A 13,396-nucleotide genomic window follows, 5' to 3' on the forward strand; every position below is an offset into this window, starting at 1 on the left:
ACATCATTTTCTCTAAGAGGCAGTCAGCTCGAAAATGTCAACGATACCGGTGAATTAATTCTTGCCACTGCCTTATGTTGCCTTCGGCTCCTTGCTAAAAGAAATGGACATATTTCATTCCTGGGACCTGTCAGACATGTGGCTGTTCTAAATATTACATTTTAAGCCCAATTCAAACTGAACATATTGTGTTTTGAGAACGTGGTGGGGGAAAATCAACAACAATATTGACTTTAATAAAGTAAAAGGCCAAGGTGTAAAATTGTGATCTTGTTTAAAAAGTAATCCCTTCTTTAGTTCAAATTACTTTCATTTTAAAATGTCTTTTTTTCCCCCCGAAGACTTCCCCAGTATGAAGTTAATAGGAACACATACTACACTGATGTGGTCATCAAACAGTCATATGGAGAGGCAACAGTCGGTGTGAGGACAGATGATATAACTGCAAACACATCCCATCCAAAAGTTCTTGCTTCTGAATATAGCGCTTTTTCTCTTCACCAGCCTCATAAGAAGAGAAATAGTATCATTTATTAATCTATTCAATGAACACTACTGAATGCTTATATCATTTTCAGATCCTGTGCTAGGGAAATGAAATGATGTAAAGACACTTAACCACCTTTAAGAGAGCTCCCAGCTCACTAAGGGAGAGAGACATTTCAAGGGAAATAATGAAATAATCTAGAAGTTTCATGAAAGAGATCCAGCAGAAATTTCTGACAATGGCTTAAAGGAAGATTATGTGTGTTAATCAGACAAGCCTACACAATTCTGTATGTAGGGGTGAGTGAGAGAAAATGGAAAAGAAAGACAGACAGAAAATTGTCTTTAAAAAAATAACAACACAGGTATCAGGAATAACCTTCACAGATGAACAGAGCACCAGACCACGATGTCAGAAGCACTGAAGAGAGCCCCGCAAAACTACAAAGGACCTTTCTTGTCTTCTAATGTCTGAAATCCTCTATTAGACTTGAAAACTGGGAGATACAAACCATCGATTTCATAAACATTAAAGTGTAATTGGTTGACTGTACTGTCGTTCTGATAGTGAGTTTACAGAGCAGTGACTGGGAAAGCATAAAGCCTAAAGTGATGGACAATGAGGGTAAGGGCTGGAAAGAAATGTTTTATGTTTTTACTTTTAACGGCTTTAATTACATACAGTAAAATGCAGCATAGGTCTTAAGTGTTACTATTTGCATTTTCAAGAATGCAAACACTTGCATGGTTCACACTCCTGTCAAGAGCTAGAACATTTGCCTCATTCCTCAGTTTCCCCCAACTCTCTCCACTTAAGATATACTGCCTTCCTGGCCAAATGCAGTCACCGTTCTGATTTTATTTCACCATAGATTAGCATTGCCCGTGTTCTTACAATTATATAATGGAAATATTCTGAATGCACTCTCATTTCTGGCATCTTTCATGCAGCACAATGTGTCCACATGTTATGAAAACAGTAGTTGCTTCCTTTTTACCATTGAGTAGTATTTCATGAATACACCACAATCTGTTTACTAGTAGACAGGATTTTTTGTTGGACATTTGGGTGTTTGCGGCTTTCAGCTCTTAAGAACAGAGCTGTTACGCACATTCTTATGCAAGTCTTCTTGTGGATATGTGTTTTCATTTCTATTGGGTAAATAACTAGGAGTGAATTGCTGAGTGATAACATAAATGTGAATTTTAACCTTTTTAGGAGAACTTCTCATGAAGGTAGGGGCATTTAAATTCAACTTTGAAGGATAAGATAGAAAAGAAAACAAAGACCACCCAGGCTGTGAGAAGAAAATGAGCAAAGCGGGAAGGGGCGGGGGAGGGGAGGGCAGTGGCTGTGGAATTTGGGAAGGTGAATAGTCAGATGTGAATCATAAGGTGCATGGAGTGTGTTCTTTCTGGCACATAGCTCCTGGGAGATTTCCAAAGTCTGTGTTATTGTTTGCGGAGTCTACAGAGTCTGAAATAATTACTGGAACTTCTGAAAGTGTTACTAAGCTTTTCAGAAAATGTCATTGCTTCTGGGAAGCCTAAGAACATAACAAAAATACAATCCTACCTTCTGTTCAAGTGTCTGTTTCCAGTAGCCCTGATTTAGTAGGAGAGGTATCCACGTGGATGTGGAGTGTGGGTTCTGCCACTGTCATGCCGGCATCATTTCCACTGCATCGTAAAAGCAGCATCTGGACTAGAACAGGACTTCCCCTGATCTCAACCACTTTGATAGCACAAGTCAGTTCTCTGGCCCCTTTTTCCCACTCAGGTCTATACCTGAGAGCTGTGAGATCTCCAGGGTTGAAGGTAAAATTGGTCAACTTGCTAGCTACAAGTGTATACTGCTCAGTCTATGTTGTCAAAACTGAAAGTCCCCTTTCAGTTTATCTCTAACTTCTTTCAATGGACTGGGATTCTTATATTTACCCTTTATCATTAAAAAAGGAAATAAAAGGTTGTTGAATAATTTAATATACTTTCTTTGGTTTTTCTACCTCAACACATGGTTCATAATTAAGAATGGATAGCTGAGATTTCTAACTCTACATTATTATCCTATTCTCTAAGAAAATTGATTATCAAACCATAAATTCCCCCAAAGGGGCCCCAAATATCAAGAAAGATGCATAATATTCATAAAATTAAGTACAACACAATAGCACAACACACATACACACAGTTATCCTAGGAATCTGAAATAGGGGACAGTCAACCACTGTTGTATAGATAAGACTTAGGTGCTACTCTCACCTCATCCTTCCAGCGGGGTCTGACATGTCCATGGAAGTCTATTATTGGTAAAGCTAGTCATACTCAGGATCAGACAGGCTGGGCCAGGTTACACTGCAGTCACAGGGGGAAAATCGCCATGACATATAAAAACAGGCTAACTTCTCACTCACTCTACTCACTCACACTAGAGCATTGGTGAAAGGGAGTAGGAGCCTTGAGACCTGGGTTTCTACCACTAGCCACATGTTCTGGGGAAAGACTTTTAATCTCTCTGAACTAAATTATTTTATCTATAAAATAAAAATATTGTGCCGGATGATCTCTAAGATCCTTTCCAACACCAGAATTCTGTAACAAATAAAGAAAAAGTCACTAACTTTTAAGAACACTCATCAATAGGCACATGTTTACTAGGCTGAGCAACAATTTGGCTGCTCCAATTATTCTGGTCATCTCCGTGATCAATAATGTTCCCAGTGGCCCAATCAATTATGCCACTAGCTGTGCGGATCATTAAGGTGACTGAGGCACCGCGACAGACTGTGCATGATCCTTTCCAGCCTCTGTGCTCAGCTCCAGCTAATGTCTAAGTGCCCCTTTACCTCGGCGACAGTTTTCTCCGGTTGTGGTCTTGGTCCCCTTTTATTTTTCAAATGGAAATGAATGTCAAAGCCACATGAATGAAAGAAAACTGAGAGTATGGATTCAATATTCACTGTCATCTTGAAAAACTCCTACCTGGCCGTGTGCTACGTACAGTGTAAGATTCTGCTTCTGCCCCTGAGACACTCGGTCCGCTATGTAGGTCAGCAAGAAAAGAAAGAATTATGCTGCCCTCAGACATTGGCGCTCCTGGTTCTCAGCCTCCAGACTTGGACTGAATTACACACAGGCTCCCCTGGGTCTCCAGCTTGCAGATGGCAGACAGTGTGACTTCTCAGCCTCCATACCTGTCTGAGCCAATTCCCGTCATATATACATGCATATCTCCCATTGGTTCTGTGTCTCTAGAGAACCCTGACTGTTACACCCTATTAGCTTCTTCTAGACATGTCTCAAATAAGGGTCCTGTGCTTAAACAACTTTGGGGAAACTTAGGTACCATTTCCCTCTCCCCATCACAACGAACATCAACATAAAGGCTCAGACGCAGCGTGCTACTAAGAAACCTAATCGGCTGTATTTAACCTAACTCATCACAAACTTATTTTACATCAAAAACATCTGAAATCCTCACCAGACTAATGTTTTTTGGAATGTATGTTGGAGTACACTTTGCTAGGAGTAATGTAATTTTACTATCTTTATTGCTTATTCATTTTTCTTGAAACAATGCATTGAGATTTGATGTTTTCATTTGATATAATTTCTGGAACTAGTCTTTCATTTTCTTGGGAATTAAAACACAGGTAAGTGAATCAATGATTATTAAAGAACACAGAATTCTGAGAAAAATGTTTACAGAAGACATATATGAAAAGGAATGTCATTCAAAATATACAAGGAACTCTCAAAACTCAACAATAAGAAAATGAACAACCCGGTTAAAAAAACGGACAAAAGATCTGAATAGACATCTTACCAAAGATGATTACAGATGACAAGCATATGAAGAGATTCTCAGCATCATATGTTGTTCGGCAATTAAAACAACAACTAGTTACCACTCCTCACCTATTAAAATACACTAAATGCTGGTGAGGATGTGGAGCAATCGGAGCTCCCATTCATTGCCATGGGAATGCAAATGATACAGACACTTCAGATGACAGTTTGGAGGTTTCTTATAAAGCTGAACATACTTTTATCCCAGATGCTGAGGCAAGGAGGGGTTGGGATGGGGAGTAGTGAAAAGGAGCTGTGGACTTGGATGTCGAGGACTGTATTTCAAGACTTGCCTTGTTAAGTGGGACCAAGATTTCTGCCTCTAAACTCCGCACACTGAGGCTTCATCCTAACTCTGCCACTTCCCTGCTATGTGACCATGGATGGGATTCAGAACCCCTCTCCCAGGTTAGTCAGACAATGCATGGAAAACAAGTAACAAAAGTGCCTAGCACATCACAGGATATAGATAAATATATAACTACTAGAGGACCGGTGCACAAATTTGTGCATGGGTGGGGTCTAGCCGGACCGCCCTGTTCTGGGCCAAGCCAGCCTGGTGAGGGGCCGCGGGCAGTTGGCGGGCCGGCCCTGCCCCCTGGTTGAACTCCCAGTCGAACTCCTGGTCAAGGGGACGATTTGCATATTAGCCTTTCATTATATAGGATTCTCGTTAGCATCTTCATCAAATCACTTAAACATTTTAAACCTGTTGATTTGTAAGAATCAAGAAAAGTAAGTACAGGAGGCACTATGCAAATGGTTTTGTTTTGATGAGAGGCCACCCTATCGGTGATGCCTCTGACTATTTTCCCAATAGTTTGCCTTTTAGAATCAGATGGTCCTTTCCTGACTTTGGGCCTCCTATCAGCAGCTCTTGCAATTTTCACTTTTGTTGTGAGGACTATTCTTTTCCATAATCAGCCAAATCCTGTCAGTTTGTGAATGACTCTCTGGGAACAAGTTAGGCCCTTTAGCAAACTACATCAATGAACTCTTTCAGACCACACGGGTATTCACTAATAAAATATTCCCACAGTGCATTAAAGAGTATCTTTGTAGCTTAGGTCAGTTACCATCACATTTCAAACTTACTCCCACAGAGTAAATGCTTTGTGTATTTGGAGAATATAACATTATTTTATGTCACTGATAATCAGTACCAAGTTAGAAGGGTCCTATTTTCTACAAATGCATGCCCAAGCTCCTTCAAATACTGTGTTAAGTTACTTACTTTATTAAAATAATACATATGTAAAATAATCATCTTTGTCTATAATCAAAGTTTCCAGTTGTCATTTTTTTTTTTTACCACTCAACATGCTTTCCTCCTAACTTTACTAAAACCAAAAAATTTCTCAGCCCTTTGAAAAATATTTTTCATTTACAAAATCATATGCATTTTCTGTGTTGGGATCAGCTAACTCATCGTACTGAAAACAATTAATTAACTTCCTGTGCCCCTCATTATAAATAGCATCCAATACTATTCATTATCATCCATTCTCAAATTTGCCACCTTGTTTCCTCTTCAATGACAGAAAGATTTTATTGGAAGTGCATGGGCCTTCTTGTAGATTCAGAGTCATTTATCACCAAGAAGCATGGCTTCTTTAATCAACCAGCCTTAGCAAGTACTGGATCTGTCACAGGAAGTAGGCATGTACTTTGATCCCCTGACTCACCGTTATCTAATTAGGAAGGAAAAAGTAAATATGTTCTTTGAAGAATAAAAAATTAGATGGAAATATCTTAAACATTTCACTGCTCACAGATCGTATTCGCTCTTTAAAGATTCTGATTGGCATAAAAATATTAAGCAAAACACTTTAAAAAATAAGGTTAAAAATTAAGCTAAATCCATTTAAAATCATCTAATCTATTGAGAGGACATTCTTGATGATTCTATATCTATTGCCTTACGAATTAAAGGTCAAGTCTTCAAGAACTAAAATTGAGGGACATAGCTAGGCCTTTAGCTAAAGCTACTCTTGGCACAGGTAGACAAAGGTGCTTGCTGTTATTATTGTTATTTTTTAATATTACAGTGTACCATCCAGGATGGTTGAATTGTTCTAGCTGCCCTTTCCTGGACAAATGCTATCTGGCTTCTTTGCCACTTGGATGCATAATGATGGGCAGGCCAGGGATCTATTGGAACAGGGGAACCCAGTCAGGGACCTGCTGGGTAGTCTGTGTAGGAAAGGAATTGGAGCCAGTAGGTTGGCTTTAAAATGAAGAAGTAAATGAATGCAAAAGAGTAGAGCCCAAAATTCTGAAGCACTACACAGGTTCAGAGAAGTAAAAAGGTCCCGTGAGCCCACATGGGTAAACAAAGCCCAAAGTCATAGTAGACCACCAAGGACACAGGAAAGAAAAAAATCAGGCCATGAAGTGCTGAGCTAGCAAGTAAGGTTATTTCATCTAAGCCCAAACTTTTGCATCACAGCCGCTTCTTACTATATTGCTAGAAAAGTCTGGCAATTGGGTGTTGAACATACACCGAGTTTGTGGAACAACAGTGAATAAGACAAAGTCCTTGCTCTTCTGGAGTTCACATTTTAGTTATAAAAAATAGACAGCAAGACAGTAAACAAACAATGTAATTTTAGAAAATAGTACATGTTACGAAGAAAATAAAACAAAGTAAAGAACAGAGTGATGGCAGGGGAATAGAGCTGGGGTCGTGGAATTGTCAAGCAGAATTTGAACAGAGACCTCAACGAACTTTTCAGGGCTCCTTTCCAGAGGAACATCAGAAGGTCAGGGCCAGAGTCTCCTCGTGCTGGTACTGAGGCAATGCGAGGTGATTTATGGGTTAACAATTTTATGTAAATAGTTGTGTGTATCTTGTGTTATCTTTTTATGGCAAGGTATACTACTTTTCTTTTTAAGATAGTGATGACAAAATTTTAATGAAGTTATTTAAACAAAAGCAGGGACTTAAACCTAGTAAGTGAAGAAAGGTACAGATAATAGATGGATAAGGGGAAAGAATGAAAATGATACAGGAATAGCTGAATAAGGCAACTGTGTTGATTCCTTTAGTTGATTAATATCACCAAATCAGAATCTACTGACAGTCTTAGTGCCTCATTTGGAATACCCTCCTGTTTCCTCAGAGAAAGGGAACGAAAAAGAAAATGTTGGAACCCAACTAATTTTAAAAAAGGGAAGAGCAAACACTGACTCTAGAAAAATATTCCGAACTCATTGTAACCCTACTTAAAAATTGCATGATTCAACTGAGACCTCACTTCCCTCTGAGGCTGTCCACTCACACCTTCACTTTCACAGCTTCACCTCGGCTAACCGTGGTCTTTGTCTTATTGAACTGAACTGTAAATTTTTCAAAGGCAGTGGCCATCATTTATATTATTTCATATTTATTTTTATGTCGTGGCACGGTGTTAATCCTGGATCACAGGTCAAATAAATATGGGCTGAATCAATGAATTGATTAATTACCATGTTTTTATGTTTGTGAACTCTGGTTCAGGATAAACAGAAGTGAGCTGGAGCAATGTCCCTTATCAAAAATTGGTGTCACTTCTGGAAAAGCACTAACATAGCTTATATGAGTTTGTCAGATGCTATTTTTTTTTATATATAAAAAAGGCCATGAATATCCTGAGCAAAATCTTTAGATGGTAGAAGGCTTGCAGCAGTGGGATAGAAGGTGAGCAGTAGAATTAAACTCAGATGTGTATCTTTGAAAACAGTTTCAACCACCACCAGCTAGAATACAGTCACCTGCGGTCAGGCAGTATGCTAGTTACAGGACACTCACTATGCCAAAGGTCAACATGTTGATAGGGGTGACCTGCCAAAGCAAGCCCAACAGCAAATCCCCAACCACCAAGATGAGCATCAAGTAGTGGCCATCCCACCTTGAGAAGGGGGTTGATAAAAGAAAGTCAGGTGCAATTCAAAATGGGCAATAATACTACTACATTTTCCCCGCATAATAATAATACAAGCCTTTTGTGAGTGTCATACTATGTGCCAGGCACCCTTCTAAGGCCTTACATGCATTATTTAGTTTAAAGCTCACAATAACCTTGTGAGACAAGTACTAGTACCCTAATTTGACAAATGAGAAAGCTCAAAAGCATTAAATAACATGCCTACGGTCAAACAGCTAATAAGTAGAAACAGGATTTCAACCCGGGTTCTGTGGTCCAGAGCCACTACATTAACCATTATCAGTCATAGGCAATTTATAGAGACAGACACTCAGGCACAGAGAGTCACTTACTAGAACTTGACACAAGGTGAAGGCGAAATCTTGGGAATAAGGCAGAAATTCACGTGCCATAGCCGGAGCCTAAGTCCAGTGATGGAACATCATTAACGACAAATTACTGCTACCTCCCAGCATGCCAGGCTAGACTTCCAAACGTTTCACCAAGTTAAAAACTGGTCCTGGAGACGTAGACAAGGATAATTAGGTATTGATGGAGGTGAGGCTGCAGTGGCTGAGAACCACACCGGTCTTAAATCATAAAGGGAATGAAATACTGGGCCCCAAAATTCTCTTCAAGGACTACCAATTAGTGCCTCAACTTTCAGAGACAGACAGAATACAAACATTCAGCCAGCATCATGATTAAAAACAAACCACAAGTTTTCTCATTGAAGTAAAAAAAAAAAAGACAAAAGTAATTATAACCATCATCCTTAGTTAACATTGTTTTGGAAGTCTTGGTCAAAACAATTAAGCAAGAAAACAAAATAACAACAACAAAGAGATGTACGCTTATAAGAAGGGAGGAAGGAAATTTATCATGTTAACAAACTATATTATACACTGGATTTGAGTGCAGGTTCCAGTCACTTGAGGCTGCCTAGTCTCAACATCTCATCTGTGCCTCTGACCCCAGTTTGCTGGATTGGAGATGGTTTCTAGTTGAAGGAGTTATGCATGTCCTGTGATAACTAGGAGTGACCCATGGTCTCCATCCAGCCTAAATAAAAAGAATATGCTGCACATTCAGCTTCTAATCTAAATGAAATGTGACCAAATCTGAAAAGGCAATCTGTCCTTTGAGTGGCCCATTCCATCAAACAATGCTTGCCCAAAGCAATTCATTCTTTACTGTATCACCCAAAAGAGTTTCCCTGCTTCACTATTTACCTTTAATCACCATCTTTAATACCTAAATGTGGAAACATGGGGAGCTTTATTAGTCACATTTCTAGTTAAATATTATCATATTCCTGAGTTTTATTCCAGTAATACTTCTAAAATTAGATTGCTTAATAACAATAATGAATGTGTCTTTCTTCTAAATAGAGTTTAGTAATCTTAGACTGATAGCAAGCTAAATTAAGAGCTGCGGTGCATTGTAAATTTGGAAGCCATCCCCCAAGAAATCATACAGAACAAACCTAATCTTTCTTCCTCAGGATGGGATATTCCTTCCTCTTGACCCAGACCTTCCTTTTCCAGGATGCTGATTTGCACAGATAGCAGCCAATTTCACTGCCCTGGACAGGCCTACAGGGGACCGTGGGTGGAAGTGAACTGCCCCCTTTCTGCAGAGCATCCTGTACGTCAAACTATTGTACTCCACAGTGTTTGTGTATGTGTGTGTGTATCTGTGTTTGGGGTGGGACTTGGAGCATTGCCTGAGTTGAGAGAAAGCTTCTTTCATCCAACTGCCTGCAGGTTACCAGCTGGAATAGCAGACAGAAACAAAACATTGGACTTATGTCAGATCAAGAGAAGGAAAGATGTTGGCACCCAACTGGTTAAAAGAGAGGGGAAAACAAACACCTTTCCATGGACTCTGGAAAGAAAAATATACCCAAAACTCACAAATGACTGAAATGGAAGGGTAATAGTGAATTATTTTGAAAGAAGGCACGTTTCTGTTTTTTATGATATGCATATCAAGGTATGTATGTTTGCAAATAGGAATATATTCTGATCTTCCCAGGTGTGAAAGGAATGTGTAAGGCAGGCTCCTTGCATCTTCACAAGATAAAATTGCTGTCAACATGAGAATCTTAATCCAATGCTCCCTGCTGAACTTGGCACAGAATCACTGCCCCTTGAGACCTGGCAACCAGCCTGATCCTGAGAGAGGAAAGGACTGAGCCTAGGAGAGGTCAGGTTCTGCATTATTTCCAATACATTATTAAATGAGGAAGGTGAGCTTCCACTGCTGTGGGAAACTTCATAGGCATATTGGAGAACATAAGTTTTTATACTTAATTCAGAGGCAAGAGGCTAAGGAAATATCACTGAACTTGGAGACTGGGAATTTGAATCTGATGCTAAGCTCTAACATTAAGTGACCCTCCTGTGCTTTGGACAAGTTATGCTGTCTTCCCTCCTACCTAGCATGTGACAACCATGCTCAGTCTACTTCCCTGACCTTGTGAGGATTGCATGATAGGAAGTACACAAAAGTAATTTGCTAACATTAACACAATGTGTAAACCCCAAATGCTGTCATTATTACTAGTCCTCATTATTATTAATTCACTAACTTTTAGATTCCTTTTCCTACATTTCCCATATTAAGTATATGGATGTTTACAGTGGACATTCAATTAGCACTTATTAATAGGCTAATATAAAAGTACTTGGAGGCGTGTAGGATCTAGTTCTGGGGCTAAATATGTGAACATGACCACATCGTGGAAATCTGTAAAGTGAGAAGGCTGAATTAGAGGGTCTCCGGGGTCTCTTCCAGGTGAAATAGTCTGTGGTTCCCACTCCTCTTTGCCCACACACCACCAACCAGGCAAAACCTGTCCTTGTTGCTGCTGTCACTTTGCTTTGCCCTTGTGCCTCGCCATATTCTGTCCTGGCGCCATGCTTTCTTCTTCACTCTTCTCCCCAGTGTCTAGGCTTAGATAGTAATCAAAGCATATGTTTACTCTAAGATGTATGGATCAACACAATGTTAGAACCACTATATTCTCTTCAGCAATGGAAATCCTCCCCTTGTTGTTTTTAGGTAGGGTTGTCGGAGTATACAGAGGTACTGCAGAGATTTTGGAAGTGGTCAGGCATGGTGGAGGATACTAGTAAACACTTTGTATACATGTGTTTAATGCTTCATGCCTTCTTGATATTATGATGTAATAGGAAGAATATTGGGTTCCATTTTGGCTCAGCCATTTCAGGTGGGTAAATCTAAACACATCACACAGCTTATTCATCCAGCACATATTTGTTAACTAATATGTGCCATGCAGGGCTCTAGGCAATAAAGATATAATGATAGACACAAATAGATACCTTTCTTACCCTCAGGGAGCTTACAGTCTAATGGCATTACAGTCTAATCAAAGAATCATATAAATAGGTATATTATAATGATAGTGCTACAAAAAAAGAGAAGCATGGTGCTAAGACAGTAAATAATATAGGAATATGGCTTGGTCACAGAGGATCAAGGAAGACACATCTAAATATGTAGTGTGATTGGGGTGCAGGGCATGGGGAGCATGACGTGAGCCGAGGCTTTGTGGGTCACAGTGAGGATTCTGGTCTGCACCTGAAGAGCAGAGAAAAGTCACTCAAATGCTCTAAGTTAGTGGTAGCATAATCGTATTTGCATTTTGAAAAGATCCCTTGGTTGCTGTTGAGAATAAATCCAAGAAAGTCAAAAGTGCATTGCTGGAGACCAGCTGAGGCCGTAGCTCAGACCACATCTGTGGTGATGAGGTGCTGCTCCATGCCTCACAATGCAGAGCTCCCCTGCCTGATTTTGGATGAGTTGAATCCTAGGCACTTTTGAGAACCAAACTGAGATGTCAAGTAAGCAACTGGATGTAAAAGTCTAAAGCTGAGAGAAAAGATCAGGCTCATAATATAATGTTGAGCTAGAGTTTACAAATGAAATGTGAGACCTGGCCAGGAATGAGGTTATCTCATAAGACAATGGAGGTGAAGAATAAACCATCTCAGAACACTTGTTTCTTCAGTTGTGAGGTAGGAATTGTAGCAGCTGCTTCATAGAATGTTTGTAGCTGAAATGTAGTAGGCAGTCAACAAAAATTCAAATTATATTATTATTGTATTAAGAAAAATAAAAAATTAGCCAGTTACAAAGCAATTTATAGTATGATCCAATTTTTTTTTGTAAAAGTATTGTAAGTTATAAAAAAATAGACTGGAACTTTACTTTCTATTTACTAATGATTATTGTCAGGTGGTCAGATTAAATTGAGCAATTTAAATTTCTTCTTTGTATACTTCAATAATTTCTCACTTGTCTGCAATGAGCATGCATTTTTTTCTATGGTGAGAAAGTACAATGTTTTGCTGCTTCAATTATTTGAAAGTACTTTTCCACGGGGAGAGCCAACGATGATGAAATGAGCTGAAACAACAGGCTATGGAAGAGGCCAGGTCTAGCACATGTGGCCGAATGGCTTTGTCTGAGGCCAGTTTGTGTTTCCAGGTCTAACATAGAGACAGAGAGGTGAAGTGTTGGGAACTAGACCAAATGACTGTTTTGGTCTAAGCTGACCTGGCTCGGTTTCCATGGCACATGTGGCCTGAGAACCACCGGCCTTGCCAAACCCTTTGTCTATAGTTCTCCACAAAGAATCATCACAGAGGTCCTCAGAGTTCTGGAAAATCCATACTCAGTTGCCACACACATGCAGTTTCTACAGCAATGGCTAAAATCTGCTTGATTCCTCCTTCTTCTTTTTTTTTTTTTTTTTTTTTTTTTTTTTTACCAATAATCTGGACGCTTATGATGGCCACGTGCATACCAGCATGTTCAGGGTGAGCATCTTGCCAAGGACTGTGGCTCTGAGTGATTAAGAACATGATATTAGTCTTCCTGCTTGGTCTTTGGAATGTCACGGCCATGCTGCTGTGACAAGGGTGCATGATTCCTACAGATCAACACTGTTCGGGGTGATGGAAGGAGCTCAAGTGTGGGAGTCAGGACACCTATGTCCTAGCTCTGACCTTGCACATATCATCTGTGTGATGCTGATCAAGTACCTTAACTTCTCTCTGTCTTAGTTTATTTTTAATTTGTAAAATGAAAACCATTCCCTATGAAAGACTTCATGCAATATATAG

General features: G+C 39.6%; 1 pseudogene; it reads left to right on the forward strand.

Annotated features, from left to right (window-relative positions):
* Nucleotides 1-3,429: 3,429 nt before the first annotated feature.
* LOC132233830 (ADP-ribosylation factor 1-like) overlaps nt 3,430-13,396 on the forward strand; it is a 72,262-nt pseudogene continuing 62,295 nt past the window's right edge.

Source organism: Myotis daubentonii, chromosome 4 (genome assembly GCF_963259705.1).
Source record: "Myotis daubentonii chromosome 4, mMyoDau2.1, whole genome shotgun sequence".
Classification (NCBI taxonomy): domain Eukaryota; kingdom Metazoa; phylum Chordata; class Mammalia; order Chiroptera; family Vespertilionidae; genus Myotis; species Myotis daubentonii.